At 38.3% G+C, this 15728-nt stretch overlaps 1 protein-coding gene across 20 annotated transcripts in view; it reads left to right on the forward strand.

The window, feature by feature from the left end:
* ARVCF (ARVCF delta catenin family member) overlaps nucleotides 1-15728 on the forward strand; it is a 286311-nt gene that overhangs the window by 2493 nt on the left and 268090 nt on the right. For 7 of the 20 annotated variants that reach the window (XM_075769231.1, XM_075769233.1, XM_075769229.1 and 4 more), the window contains exon 1: nucleotides 1444-1795. The exons of 2 other annotated variants lie outside the window; for them this stretch is intronic. The gene's annotated coding sequence lies outside the window, so the exon portion shown is untranslated. Of the gene's footprint in view, nucleotides 1-912; nucleotides 1281-1440; nucleotides 1796-15728 lie in introns of those variants that run through there. 11 more of the 20 variants (XM_075769216.1, XM_075769217.1, XM_075769214.1 and 8 more) reach the window with 5 other exon arrangements.

Here is a 15728-nt window from a genome sequence, read left to right on the forward strand (position 1 = left end):
CTGCCTTTGTCCCCAGCACTGGTGAGGGGGAACACCACACCATTTGTGGCATCCACAGTTAGGGAAAAACACTGTAAGTAATTCACAGGAGGAACAGAAAAATAACGATGGGGGTAGGAAGCTCAAGCCATTGGAAGACAAAATTGAGAGGTGACTCGATCGATCACGGCGCACAGACCACTGCAAATGGCGAAAAGGTCAAGCTAGACAGATCCTCAGGGATCACGTGCCAGCATTACCTGACCAGCCCTCTGTCACAGCACGCATTTCGGACATTAGCTGGACCCGGAATCTCCCAGTCTAAAGCTGTGAAAGGTGCCCCTTAGCTTCCCCAACCCAGAAAACCTTTAGCTGTACTGCACGTCGGTGGGCTCAGTGCTGCAGGCCGGTTAGTGCGGCTTCGCGTACCCATCCAGTGAGGTGACATAACGGTCCCTGCGGCTCCTGCCGGAAGCACGTCGCCGGTGCACGGCTCCGGCGGGCGGCAGTGCTGTGCTGTGCCCCGCGCACCGCTCTGGGCCGCGCCGGCAGCCCCGTCCCCGCTCTCGCACCGGGCCGCGCACCGCCGCTCCGCGGGCCCGCCAAGGGGGCGGGCAGCTGCGGTCGGACGGACAGTCCCGCCGGCCAATGCCGCGCGAAGTGGTCAGCCAGTGAGCGGAGGGAGGTGGAAACACACCAATGAGGCTTCGGTTGCTGGGCGCGATCGCGGAAGAACTAGCCAATAGGAAAATTCGTGGCGCGGGTACAGCGAGCCGGTTTGTGTGCCGGCCGCAGGCAGGCAGCGTGAGGCAGGGGTCGGCGGCCGGGCCGCTGGCGGGAGTGAGTCGCCCCCACCCCCACGGCGGGCACGTTCGAGGGTGCTTTTTCCCTTCCGCTAGTACTTCCCCCCCAGGTGTGAACGTTGAGGAACGATAACGCCCCGCTTAAAAAAAAAAAAAAAAAGTTAAAAAGACGGTACCAGCATGGGCTGATTGGGGAATGTTGTTTGTTCCCTTCTCTCGGTGGGCCCGTCCTGAGGGACGCTCGATCGGGGCGGCTCCGCGGGCGGTTATTTTGCGAAATGTAGTTTCGGGAGGGGACGCGTTTTTCAGCGTTGCCCTTGGACCTTTTTTTTGGAGTGGCCTTCGGGAGAACCGTGTTCCTCCAGCGGTGGTGAGCGGCCAAGCTGCGGTGCGGGAGCTGGGGCTCGGAGGCCTGATGGCAGCGAGTTTATGTGCTCTATGCGGAGGAGAAATTCCCTGTGTGCTTTAAAAACGCAGCCAAAAATCATAGTAGAAAAGGTAAATGCAAGAGAAGGGTTAATGATTGCTTCCACCTCCCCCTCCTCTCCCCCGGTTGGATAAAGATGGTCTTGGATACCCTTTGTAAATAGGAATGTGGAGGTGGGAGGGGGAAGTCAGCCCGACTCAGTCTGCTATGTTGTCTTGGTGGGTAAGAAGGCGGCAGAGGCTGGTGAAGCCCCGGTGCTCTCCCGGGAGAACGCGCGGGGGGACGGACGCGCCTTCCGCGGGAGCCGGGCACCCGCGGGGCTGCGCCGGGGTGGGGAGGGCGGGAGCGGCGGGCGGGAGCTCCGCGGAGGGGGCTCTGGCTCCCGGGGAACGGGAAGCGAGAAAGGAAGACGAGGTGCTTTCGTTGATATGCTGCCCAGAGGTTGCCGAGTGTTTTATTGAAGAGTTGGGGGTTTTTACTTCTTTTTTTTTTTTTTTTTTTTTTTTTGTGCACCCGCCTCCTTGAAGCCAGCAGAAGCAAGGAAAATAAGCTGAGGACAGAGAAATAAGAGGAGACGGAGGAGATGGTGAGCACATCTTTGGGTTGGGGGGAATGAATGAGGTTGCTGGGCTATTTTTTGTGAGAGGTTCTTGCAGAGTGTAGTACGTTTGGGATGATTTTGCATCACGATTGCAGACTAGCCTTCTTTGTTTGCCGAGGATTGCTGTTTAAGGTTTAACAGCCTTCATCAGTTTATTGTGAGATACGCAACGAGGAGTTGATGTATACGAATGGCTAAAATTACATAGGCAAGCCACACATACAAGCAACCCCTAAACACACCAACATTGTATTAATCCTGCAATATGATGGGCAGCTCTTGTCATGGAGGGAAGTCATTGCTTGGGTTATTTGTGGTGTGCATAGGAGATGAGTATCTCTGTAGAGAAGACTAAACAAAACTAATCTATTTCTTCACAAATGTGAAAATCCATTACGGACTTAAAAGCCAAACTTAGGGGTTTTTTTCCTTTTTTGATTTTTTCTGCAATATTACTGTGTATGATTAAAATCTAATGTTTGCAAAACTTGATCAACTCTTTAAAATGTTCACTTCTAGCATGCAAATAGTAAAGACTATCTCTTTTTTTTTTTTTAAACGTAGGCACTTGTTTGTGTGGAAGGGGGAATTCTTATAACACGTACTTTGGTTTTTACAGTGTACTGTTGTGCCTCAGGTAGGTCATAATACAAAATGTGACTCTTGGCATGTTAAAAAAAAAACCCTAAGCAGATCTTTTATATCAAGTAAAGACCTGTTTTTATACTAATAATACCTTAAACACTAAATACAAGTTTGTGGGGGAAAAACCCCTGTTGTTTTGTATTAATGGGAATGCTTTATGGTAAAAATCATGATTCTAAATGACAGAATATTGACATTGGCTGATTGTATCTTCCTGTGGATGAAATGCTGCAGTCTGTATTAAGCACATTAGCCCTTTAAGCTTCCATAAATTTAAACATATTTTGTTTACAAAATTGTGCTGGACTGCATGGTGCAGTAGTAAAATCTGGAATTTCAGTGGCTTTAGAAATGTTGCAAGGCACTGCAAAAGAGAAGAATTGCAGCTTCATGTTAAATCTGCTGTGGAAAAAAGAAGATTTGTCGTAATAATGTAATACAGGATATACATGGTGACTAAAGTAACTGGAAAGGACTGGATAGTCTGGAGTTTCTGCAGGAAAAAATAAGTTGTGAACTATACTGTAATCATCATGCAAGATACTTGGATGGATGGCTGCTAAATTTATTTTAAGCAACACCTCTGTAAATGCTTGTCTGAAATATTTAAATTATATGCCCCATTAGGCAAATGGGTTTATCTTCCCATTGCTTGGCTGAAGGAATGTATTAGGAGGGCAAGGTTTAGGAGAACAATACAGTTTGACTGCATAGTTTCACTGCATAGTTTATCCTCATGCATTGTTCAGAGATGCATAGAATGTATTTTATTTGACATTGGTGATCTTTATAAAGTTGACTTTGCTGATTTTATTTTTATACCTTAGTTGCTGTCAACCTAAATAACTAAATTTCAATTAATATAACAATAGGTTTGACCTACTATTTAGCTAGAATGGAGGAAAAATAGTTCCCTCCTTTGATTTTCATCTATTCATGCAAAATCTCTGCAATGGATTTCAGTCTCAGCAATTCTTTAATATTGGAAGAACTGTAAGAGTTACAAATAGAGATTCCCATTATATTGAGTTAGGAGACTGTACTAGAAATGGCAAAAATCCTGCCTTTTGCTCATACTTCAAATTTTGTACAAACTGCAGTTCAGAGAAGATATCTCATCCTGAAGACCATCTGCATGCATATTACAGTTATATAAAACTAAGCTTCTGTATTTGATTTTATGTAATGCAACACATTATTTCTGCAGTGCTTTTGGTGGATCTTGGTTAGTGTCAGAATTGATACACTGTGAGGAATACCTGTTAGAATTCTTGTGCTACCAGGTTTATAATTTGTTGCTGTTAATATTTTATTGTGTGAGTATAAATCATTGACGCAAACATTGTAAACAAATGCTGTAGCAGCTAAGTGTGAGCTTACATTTAGCTTGTGTCTTTACAGTTTAACCAGAGTATGACAATATCTTGTCTGGTGTGAGTGCATTCTATTCCTAATAGCCATCACAGTAATCTTCAAAGCAGGAAGATTTCACTTTATTGCCTGTCTCTACAGAAGAAGGAGGAAAAAGGCCAACTCTAGGGCTACACCAGTATGGATAGGGAAATAATTCATCAGATGCATTGCATGCAGTTACCTTAATCAGACTTCATATGAGTCACCTGGAAATCAGCATTGAGATTTCTGTTAAGATTAAAACCCAAATATTTTTAGAAAAAGTGTTCTTTCCATAATGCAAAACATTTAGAGCATACATGTAAACATATTTTCTTCAGAGAAGGGCATTAGCAGTATCATGGGTTTAAGCGTTGAAATAAGAATAAGGAAATCTTGAAGTATTCTCGTAAATTCTAGGTAGGATGCAGTCTACATGTGTGCTGAAGCAAGAAGGTTAGCCACCTATCTCAGAGTCTGAAGAAAGTAGCAACTGTCTTACATAATTAGATGTTTTTTATTTCCCTCAGCTAACTTGTATAAAAGAAAGCCAAACACAAAAAAACTGTGGTGCAAGTTTTTTGTTCCTTGTTCATCCTTTTCACTCCTACCCTTGCATTTCACAGGCAATCCAAAACAATCTGTAACACTGCTTCTGGTTCTATATGCTCAGGTTCCAGAGGTCTAGATCTTCTGCATTAGCTTAGGTGACATTAATTTTAAATAGTATGTAAGACAAATAACTAATTCTAGTGAATCTAATTGTGTTTATACACCTGCTGTTGTGCAACATTGTAAGAATAGGCAGCTCAATTGAGTATTATCCAATCTTTTGGCAGTCAACCCTCTAGCAGTCACATTTTCAAGAAGCAGCATTTTTGATGTGTGGTGTGTAAATGGCTAATCATTTAATAGCGAATGGACAGCATCTATTAATCATCATTAATTTATACACACTACATCAAATAACATATTTTGCAGTCCTGATGGGACTCGTTGATTGCCACTGTTTCAGGATAGTTTGATGTTTTGACTTACCAAAATACATGCCTCTCTTGGAACATCAGTCAATCTTGGGGATAAAAAATCTACAAGAGATGCAATAGGAATGTATATATGGGTGGCATTTTAAAATATTTTAATCTTTTGTAGAGAACGCTTCAATTTAGTTAATGAAATTCATATCTAGTCACTACTTATTCCTACAAAGAACCAGACTAAATATATTTTCTTACAATAATTGTTATTACTGGGAGCATACCACTATTGAAGCAAATGGCCTCTTTCTGAAAATAATGAATCTTAACTAAGGCAGGCACCATTATACCCATGAAATGACTAGCTTTATTGATTTATTTTTTTAACTGATTATCAAATTCTGTGAAACTTGATACTGTGTTTATACCCTCATATTTTGCTATGTAGTTATATTTTTGTTGTTTAATCTAGATACAATTAATGGAAATGTCACTGGTTCCAAGTAAGAGCCATCTAAAGTTGGCTCTAAGAAGCTGGCCACAATGAAGTCAAAGGATCTGCTTAATGATATCTTTCAAAATCAAGCCCTCTGAGGAGTTAACCTAGGAAAACAAAATCAGTGGGTACTTCGGTAGGTCTCCTTCTCAAGTGTAGACTTTCTGCACAATAGATAATGTTTACTAGCACTAGTACACTGAGGAAAGAACCTGTGAGCCTGAGTATATGCAGTTCTGTATCTCTCCGAATACCCCTTTGTGAAGGATCTCGTGGTCTGATTTGCAAGTCTTAGTCCTCTGTAATCAGCTGATATTAATTACTATGTGACAAGTGATATTTGAATATAGAGTATATTTAGAAAGAGTAAAATTGTAATATTTAGATCACAGATTCCAGACTAGGTAGCCCAAGAAAGTAATTTTCATCCAACACTTCTCTCATGGTGATACTGCTGGTGGCAGTATTACAAGATACTAAGATCCATTAAGAACACATGGGCAGGAATGTGCTTCTCTGCTTCATTGTCCAGTTTATATTGCCCTGGGAAGACCTTTCTGTTTCTGAGCTACAAGCAGTAAGCTTTATCTCTACAGATAATGATGGCTTGCTTGGACAGTTTAGGATCTTTGTTCCATGAGGTCCGTGACTGTAGTGTCAATATCTTCTGTGCATGCTTCAGTTGATGTTGTTTATAATTATGGTTTTCCTGCATCTCGAGTCACATGCATTTTGTTTCAGAAGCTGAAACAGAGTTTCCATGAGCTACTGAGCCAGATATATGCTGGTGTACCACTAATCTATTAGCTTGTGATTGGTAGGTCAGGGAGAAATTGAGATATTTTGCTATCTAAGCAATATCATCTCTTTGCTGCTTCAGTGCTTACATGACATCTCAAGTTGGCTGAAGATTAAAAGGACACTGTCAAAGTATCTTTCACAATTTCATTTTTGTTATTTGTTTGCCTTATTATTGCTGTCATAAGCCATTGGAAGCTTGAAGTGTAGTGCCTTGCCAACAGGCCTTTGTCCTCCAGAATAGTTACTGTTCAGCTGCTTATGGTTTATTTAAGAGTTGTGAAGCATTTACTGTCTTATGAAATACATTACTGAAGAGTTACAGCTTCAACATTGCAAGCGAGAGGGAAGAACTGAGTAAATCAGTTTGGGGCAAACTCAAAATATTTCTTCTTTTCCTTATTTCTTTCAGAAATTAATTTGGGAGTATGGAATTAGGTATCAGTGCTTCCTTTGCACAGTCATCCTTGAGAGTGGACTTTCTAGGGGATTGATATCAAGACCTGTATTCTTAGTTGGATATATTTTGAATTATCTAATGAAGTAACCTCTGTAAGAATTCTTACGGGGGCAGAAGTATTGACAGGCTTTGAGGTGCTGAGCAGTAGCTTAATTTGGAGTACTGGCCAGAAGAAAATATCCTTACAGGATCTGGACTTTGTATCGCAAATGGCTTTTTTCTAAGCTTTTTTTTCCCCCTCTTCTTATTTCTGCTTTCATAAAAGGAATGATCATGGGGTTTTTTTGGTACAGAATAATGCTATCTTGACTTGTTGCTGTAAGAAGGTGTTTTCTTAATTGATCTATATTTGTTGCAATGTAAAGTTAGTGAAACTAGAGCTACTGTTTCCAGTAATTTAATTGCTTGTTCTTCATCTGCTCTGGCAGTGTAATTTCTATCCCTGAATTGAAAGTATATCAGCACAATTCTTCCATGGGACCTTCTTATTACAGTAAACATTCTCTATTTAATTTGGGTTATGTAGTGGTAAAATTTTAACTGCTATTCAGAACAGAGACAGAGGTGATCACACAGACTTCTACCGAATTGTTCCTATGGCTAAGAAACTGTATTGCAATGTTTAACTAATCAACATTGTCCATGTCTACTGGATTCATAGCTTGATGAGAGCTGAATGTATGTAGTGACATTGGGTAGACTTATTTTTGCAGGTTTTAAAAGAAAAAATAATAACCTTTTTGACAGTGTTCAGAATAGGAAAGATTGCAGAGATTCCCCAGAGGAAAGCAAATTGCAGTGACTTCAAATATGGTTTATAAAGCATGGATTATCTTGGGGAAGGAGAATCTGACACGTGACACTTAAGTTGGGGTAGTTACAATAACTTCAGACATGTCAATTAGATGCCTGAGTTGAAGGGCAGCAACTTCTGGCTGCAAACAAAAACAGTGGATAGAGACAGACTTCTCTGGAGGTTGATTCAGTCTATGAGTCTGAATCAAGTGTTTTAACTGGCACTTTGAAGGACCCTCTCTCGCTACTGAGTAGCAAATATGGAGACTAGCTTCCTAAATTAAACATGTATGTCAGATGCTGAAAGTGAGACAGTATGAATATTATTCTGTGTACATTAAAACTTTTAAGAACTTTCATGTAGTGGGTATTTTAATTGCTTATTGATGGGTTGAATTTTCTTTAGACAACTGTTCATACACCTCATCTATCAGGTTAACTGTTGAAGGAAACAAAATAATTTTGGTCATTTTGTGCAGCTGTCAACTTTGAAAGAATTCTGTTGATGGATATGTATTGACGTAACTACAACTTCCTCACGAGGGGGAATGAAGGGGCAGGTGCTGATCTCCTCCCTCTGGTGACCAGTGATAGAACCCGAGGGAATGGAATGAAGCTGTGACAGGGGAGGTTTAGGTTGGATATCAGGAAAAGGCTCTTCACTGAGAGGGTGATCGGGCACTGGAACAGGATCCCCAGGGAAGTGGTCACAGCAGGAACTTGACTGAGTTCCAGAAGCATCTGGATAACAATTCTCAGTCATATGCTCTGATTGGACTGGTCCTGTGTGGAGCCAGGAGTTGGACTCGATGATCCTTATGGGTCTTTTCCAACTCAGGATATTCTGTGATTCTATGAATATCTCTCATAGCAGTCTAGTAGAATCCATAAGCTTGCTACTGCAAAGAGTTTCTGTTTTACTGTTCTTGGGAAAGAGGGGAGCCTTAGACAACACTGCCTATGGAGAGAAAGGGGGGCATGAGCATGATTTATGGGGTTATATTGGAGTTTATATCAACAGAAGATATGTGGGATATAAAATTAGTGTCTCAAAAACAGTGTTCCTTTAAAATGGTGTGTTTTGGTTTTAAGGAAATGCAAGTTTTATTAAGTGTTGCAGTGCTTCTCTAGAATGTGTGCAGAACACAGTAATTATTGGTGTAGGCATTTTTAACAATATTCTGCTCTTTCTTTTGAGATATAATCCTAATATTTTGTTAATCCTCTACAATGGGTTAAAATGGCATAAAGATCAGATTGCTAGAAGTAGGAAGTCTTTTGTCTCTTATGTCTGGATCTGTTTCTCTGTTTTGATAGGCCAGTGACAATAAGTGTTCTTGTTTTGCTATATGTCTACCCTGAAGAATTTAAAAGAAAAATGCTTATATATGCTAACATTAATGAAGTGTTTCATACAATTATGATAATAGCATTATCTATACTTTTCAATACTTCACAAATCTTTGGCTTATGGTTATTATTCTGCTGTTGTATGTTGCTGTCAAGTTTTGATTTAGAAGTGAACTCTATTTAAAAAGGTGAAATAATCTAACATTCCTTCTACAATTCTTAATCTGATGCAAGGAAGCTTCCATCATGTTGATCAGTAAAATGACAATAACAATCCATAAAACTTTGATTCAGTTTTGCGTATAATGGTCCCAAGGTATTAGAAGTATAGTTTTATTGTATGCAGTAGCTATAAATTTAAGAGTTTTTCAATGTGTTTAAAACATAATCTCTTCTGCCTGAATAAATATCGCCTTTGACTTTATTTATCAATGTAATGTCAAGTGAAGTCTCAAATGTGCATACTAACTTAAACTGGCAGTGTTCTGCTGCTTTGTGCCACAGGCTGGGTTATGCCATGCTGGTATAATTCTCCACATATTTTTAGACTGGTTCTTCTTTAATTCAGTGTGACAATACAAGTAGTGAGTTATTGACGGCAGCTAAAGTGAGACCATTATGACTGTAATCAATAACACACCTGCATAGAATAACAACTACTACCAGGGACATATTTTGTATTGATCCAGGAATTTATGCTGTCTCCACTACACCCAGTCTGCTACTTCCATAATTTATGTAATAAAATCTCTACTTTAGAGAAGCTGTTACTAAGTTAAATACCAAGAAATGATGACATATCAAGATGTAAATTACATATTGAAGATTTTACTACAAGCAGAAATAGCGCTTGCTAAATTCCTGTGGGTTCTGATTCAGGACCAAGGCACTTCCTTACTGCAGGCTGAAAGATAATGGAAGTAAAAAAAGTGTTTCCTCTCCTGAGGCAGTATTTTAGAGGTAGAGGGTAAGACGCTGTTCTCAATATGATATGGTGGTGGAAGCTTATTGAATTGTCTAATCCATAAGTTTGAAACCTTGGTAGAATTTCTTTATCAGTAACAGTAACCCTTATTGCCATTCTATTCTTAAACTGCAATGTAATTTTCTCTCAATACTGATACATCTTTATGTGTCTCTCGCTAATAGAGGAACATATTCTGAAAGATTGATGCTGTCCTCTGCCTTTCTTTTCAAGCCTGAAGTCAGTGAAATTGGACAGAAGGTACAGATTATGACCAGGAGTTTGGGAATACCAATGTTCCTTGAAAGTAATACCTAACTTCCTGGAGACACATGTTTATTCCCTTACTTGCTACCTCTCTATTTGTTTTGTTGATCAGATGATTAGCTGCGAGTCCAATGGAAAAATTACTGTATATTCATACTGAGTAGAATAAAATCTCTTGGTGGGTTTTAAACATAAGAAAACTTAATGCACCACAAATCATCTTGGTGTGTGAAGCCTATATGAAGCTTCAAATTCAGTTGTTCATACAGATTCGTGTATACTTTATTAATTATTGATTTGAATGTCAAACAGAAAACTCAAATTTGCAAGTATTGCATGCACTAGCTTCCTAGATATACAGCCTTCTATTTCTGATCATGTTACCATCTTTGTATCCAAATGTACCTACAATTTGTCAACAGGAGTAATCTCAGTGTAGTCCAGAGAAATATGCATTTCTTCATACTTATTGTTCTTCAGGTTATTAAATAAAATCTTACTTCTTGGTTGACTTCTAGACCTTATTTGTTGCCTGTCTTCTGTTTAGTGGCATTATATGAAAGCTCTGTCTGCTGTAGGAACAAATAAAAGGACTGGTTTAAATGTTCAAGACTCAGTACTAAGAAGCTCAGCATCAGGACTGAGTGAAACCCTTCCATGCCAAGCTTGAACTAAATCTAGTCAAATTCAAGTAGCATATTATATTACTCTTTATGTAATAGTCTATTACGTGTTGTTTTGTTGCTTAATGCTGAGATAAAACTCTTGAAGTATGATAGATGAGAATCCAGACAGAACAGTGTTCTCCAGACAATTTTCTTAGGATACTATTCATGAATTAGCCCACTAGTTCTTGGCTACATGTTTTGTGCTGATATTTTGCCCTATACAAAACCAGGATATTGGAAGAATATTTGCTACATTATCTTTTTAACCAGTGTTTCAGGATGATATGTTTCTGTAGGTGATAAACAGTCTTCAGCTTTTGCAGACTACATATTGTGTTGATTGTGGGGTTTCTGAATCCCAACCCATGCTCATCTATCTGTTCAAGGAAATAACCACCTCTTTTCATTTATGACACACAAACCACTTTTCACTGTTTTGAAGCAGAGAAGCAGTACAAGAACTCTGAATTTCAGGAACTTTAGGTTTTAAGGGACTGAAGAACTAATGTTAAACAGAACTGTAGCTTGTTGTATTCATTTTGCTCCCCAGGAAGATCTAATGTAAATTGTCTAGAGACATACAGCCTAATAACAAAATTCTTGTTTTGTATTGCTAACAGTGGTTTTTAAATTGAAAATTAACATATACTCTAAATATTATTAATTGTATGAAGGTTAATCTCTTCACAATGCTAGGTAGCTATTTGCATTTGGATGATCAGGAGACAATACAGGATTCCATTTTCCAAGGGATTTTTCCTTCCTGACTGTTTGAACACACTCTGTCTCTTCCCAATGCAAAATTCTGATTTTTCTGGACAGTTATCATTGTTCTTCTTCTTAAGCCTTACTGAGAGGATGAAAAATTCACAAGTAGCAGAGGCCTGATGAGGTTTGCAGCCTGTCTTGCTCACATTTCCTTTGAAGGAAGATCAATGGTGATTGAATCCTGAATAAAAAGAATATGTGAGAACCTCTCTGTGATTTGTAAATAAGTTGATATCTTGGCTAAGACTTTCAATGATCCCTTAGGAATTTAGGCACCCAGTTCCTGTTAAATTCCATTATATTTCGTTACAGTATTTTCACTGAAACCAACAGAATTAGGTTTAGGAATTCTTTAGAAGGTTTGGATCACAGGTATAAACTTACCTTGACTTGTTTCTTTTAGGTTTGTGTGGTTGTTTCAGCTTTATTTTCAAATAAAGATGGATTAATTTGGTAATATGTATTGACAAGTATGTTTGAAGAATGAAATTATTGAATTATTTTAAAAATGCACTTGCAGATCCATTTGAGAAAAATGTCAATTTCCTCAGACTACCAAACTAAGAGGAGATTTTAGCATAAAACTTGATTTATTTCTATTTTTTTTACTTTGCTTACTCTAGAGGATTTTTGATGTCCAAATATAAATGTGTATTTGTATATCTTTGTGATATCTCAGCTACTGAGATTCACGGGATTTGGAAGACTTGAGGTCATACAGTAAATACAAGAATTCCTTCTTCACCATGTTTGTTTAAAACTGCACACAGGCATTTAGTACTTTCCCAAAGCTGAGTAAAAAAGAAAGTTCAGAGGCACTTACCACTGTGAAGAGTTTCACAATACAAAGTTTCCATTTATACTATTGTGAACCATGTAATTAAGTCCAATCTCCAGTTGAGATTGTATAATTTGGAGAATATTGAGCATCCATGCTTGCCTCAGGCTGTCTACTGGACTATATTGCCTGCAATTAAACAGATGAATGCACAAATAAGGATAGGCATCCTTCCAAACAGTTCTATCTATATTTAGCAAATTCTTCTCATTTCCCTCTCTGTAGGAGGGTAGTGATATTGGTAAACTTAATATTGGCCAACAGAACTGAGAGTGTCTTAAGCCCTGTCCTACAAGATGTTTTCCTTTCTGATATTATTTTGACCTTGTATTCTCTCCCTTTCTTTTGGATTGCATCTTTTCATGGCCTAAATGTGAAATTCACATTCTCTGTTCTTCACATTCTCCATCTGAATATAGAAATAAGTAAAAGTGAGTTCTCTGTGCCATAAAGGAATAGAAAGAACTTGAAAATTTTGCAAGTTATATGTTCTGAAATTTATGAAAGATATAACTAAGTTGGGGGGGGGGGGTGGATGTGGAGATACAAAGACATCTCCTTTTTATGGAAACCAAAGCTATAGATTCTGTAACTTTTAACCTCATTTTATGTATCAATATTTGAAAGACTACAATGCCTCTTGTTAAAATTCATCAAACTTTCTATGTAACATTACCTTTAGAAAATACTGAATTCACAGTTTGTCTAGTTTTCTTAACTGATATTTACATTTTCCTTTTTTAAACTTCTGTATTATCCAAATATGTATTAAAGTTGATGCTGTAGCTGGCAGGCTTGAAAGATGCAGTATAATCTGCATGATTTTCCTAAATGAATTACTAAAATTGATGAAAACAGTAATAACTATTTAATCTCATACTTGCTACATAGAGGTGTTTGTGTTTCGGTAGGGAGACCTTGTAACTGTTAGATTTGGAAGGTTACTGGTGTGAATTGTCCTTAGTTTTTTTTTTTTTCTTTTCCGTCCTCCCTTTTTTTAATTGGGAAAGAGAAGTATTGCAAACTCCCATCTGCTTAAGGTCAGAACAAGACTAGACACAGGTTTTCATTAAATTAATTTCTTTCCTTCTGTATTTTCTTCAGGAAACAAGTTGTTTAACATTTATTTATAGAATACACTCTTTAGTTGTTCAACTTGCCACATTGTTCAGCAAATGTCCAAATAAGATGCAGAAGCTTATGTTGCAATGAATCTTAAAGAAATAGAGCACTGAGTGGAAAAGCTTTGGAACTAGTGACAGACAACAAATCAAAGCAAGTTAAATCATAAAGACCTGTAAGATCATCTGGTCCATCTTTTGCAAGATTTCTCCACACAGCATACAAAATCTTTGCTTCAAACTGTAATGTTGTATAGTAATTTGAAGAGAAGACCTCGAATTTCCTTCCAGTTCCCCTTCTGCTAATTTTAGAATAAGTTATTTCACTTGCCTCTTTTCTGTTTTTACTTCCAAGTACCCTATTTCTCAAGATTTAAGTGTTTAAGGGCAGAGATACTGCTCCTGGTGTATCAGATTATGATGAACTGTATAATACTCATTTTGGTAATGTAATACTTTCCAGAGCATATGTCATGTTTCCTGTGTCAGCTGTACCTCTGAACCTTGTAGGTCTGGGACAGTAGTCTGATTTTAGCACTTCCTTCCCTTTCTTATACTTAAGGAAAATACTATTTCCTTTTCTTTCAAATATGAATTTGTATACATACCATAACTTTCATCTGCATTCCTATGGCTAAGTGCCTGGCTTTGATATTTAAGAGAATAAAGTAATATACAGAAGTTACATCTAAAAGAATATTCTCTAAGCTGCCGGCATGTTACATCATTCCTTTGTCATCACAGAAACCTGAGCTATAGAGTAAGTAAATGATTTCACATTGGAACTTCCACTGAAGTTTAGCTGTGTGGGCTTTCCTTTGAGTCTGGACAGCTCTGCTGTTCTGCCCCTTAAGCATCTTCTGTATAATGTCAGCTTCTCAAGAACTGATCATTCTGATGGTTAAAAAGTTCTCCATATTTCAGCTTATTTGTGGTTTTCTAGCCAGTTCATACTGGTTTGGTTTTGTTCTTCAATGGCTCCTCTCTTTTTCTGAGAATTGCATGTTTAGTGAGGACAGTTCTGCCCCCTTTCAGCCTTTGTTTTGCTGTGCTAAATAAACCAAACTCTTATTCTCTGCTCATAAAATGGCTAATCCACTCCCAGGTAGTTTTCAGTAGCCTATATTTATGCCAAGTCAATCTTTCTCTAATGTGGATCTCTGGAATATCATACTGAATTCCAGATGCAGTTCTTAGGTCGTTATATACACTAGTATTAGCAGTTGCTGCCTTCCAGTGAAAATAGTTCACTGTTAGTCTTAGAATTACCTTGTGCTTTCTCACGTACAGCTCTCCCAGCTCTTAGGTAGTTAACTAATACTTTTTTTCCTTCTCACCTGAAGAAATGGAGGCTAGGTCTACAGTTTCTAAGCTTACTGAAAATGTATGCATCTTGCAAAATAAAATTTTCTGGTTTTCAGATATAATCTAATATAGCGTGTTTTGTTGCTTTTTCCGTTAAACTTGATGAAGGGGCTTGTATAAAGAACCGGGCACTAGATATTAAACAATAGCTTAAATAAATAGGGAATATCTCAACTAACACTCAAATAAAATAGCTAAGCTTTATCTAAGAAGGAGTATGCTGCTCTCCTTTTCTCAGTACTGTGACATTTCTCTTTACTGGGGTCAGTTTGAGAGAGGATTCTAGTAACACTAACCATTTCAGGATGCAATGTCTAGAAAAGGAGAGATTTATGTAAACTAAGAGACTACACGGAGAGTGTTAGAGGGGCGTTAGTTGGACTGAGAGAACTGCAACAATTGACAATAGGCATTTTAAGTGTGCCCATCTCCTGATGGAGAAAACAATCTGTCTGTTCCTTGGCTAGTAGACCAGCATTCCCTAACACTCACTGTGTAGTCTCTTAGTTCACTAGAATTTCACATAGTGTCTGATTTAAATGAGGTTTCTACTGTCTGTAGATCTATTAAATATATCTGCATGTACCCATGAGACTGCTATATGGAGAATATAATTATTTTGTTTACCATTTTGAGATTGACGTGAATGGAATCAATACCAGTTACTTTGCTTTTCATTACTGAAAGCATCTGAAATGTTGACCAACCTTACCTTACTTCTGTCAAACAGATCACAAAGCCCTTAGATCCACACCATTTGACCATCTAGGACATTCTTCAAAGAACTGGCAGGCTTAGCATGTCACTTTCTTCTCACTTGAACAAATTAAATCTAATTAGGAGGATCCTACTAATACAATGTAGATACAGATTACAGGTGCACACAGTGTGTGGAGAATCCAGAATGAAAATAGCTGTAATGAAGAAGGGTGGGAGGTAAGACCCTGAAATAGGCTGACTTATTTTAGAGTGCAAGATTGATAATTTAGTGACTTTAGTAGCTGCACAGATATA

The sequence above is a fragment of the Balearica regulorum genome, chromosome 17, assembly GCF_011004875.1.
Source record: "Balearica regulorum gibbericeps isolate bBalReg1 chromosome 17, bBalReg1.pri, whole genome shotgun sequence".
In the NCBI taxonomy this organism is placed as follows: domain Eukaryota; kingdom Metazoa; phylum Chordata; class Aves; order Gruiformes; family Gruidae; genus Balearica; species Balearica regulorum.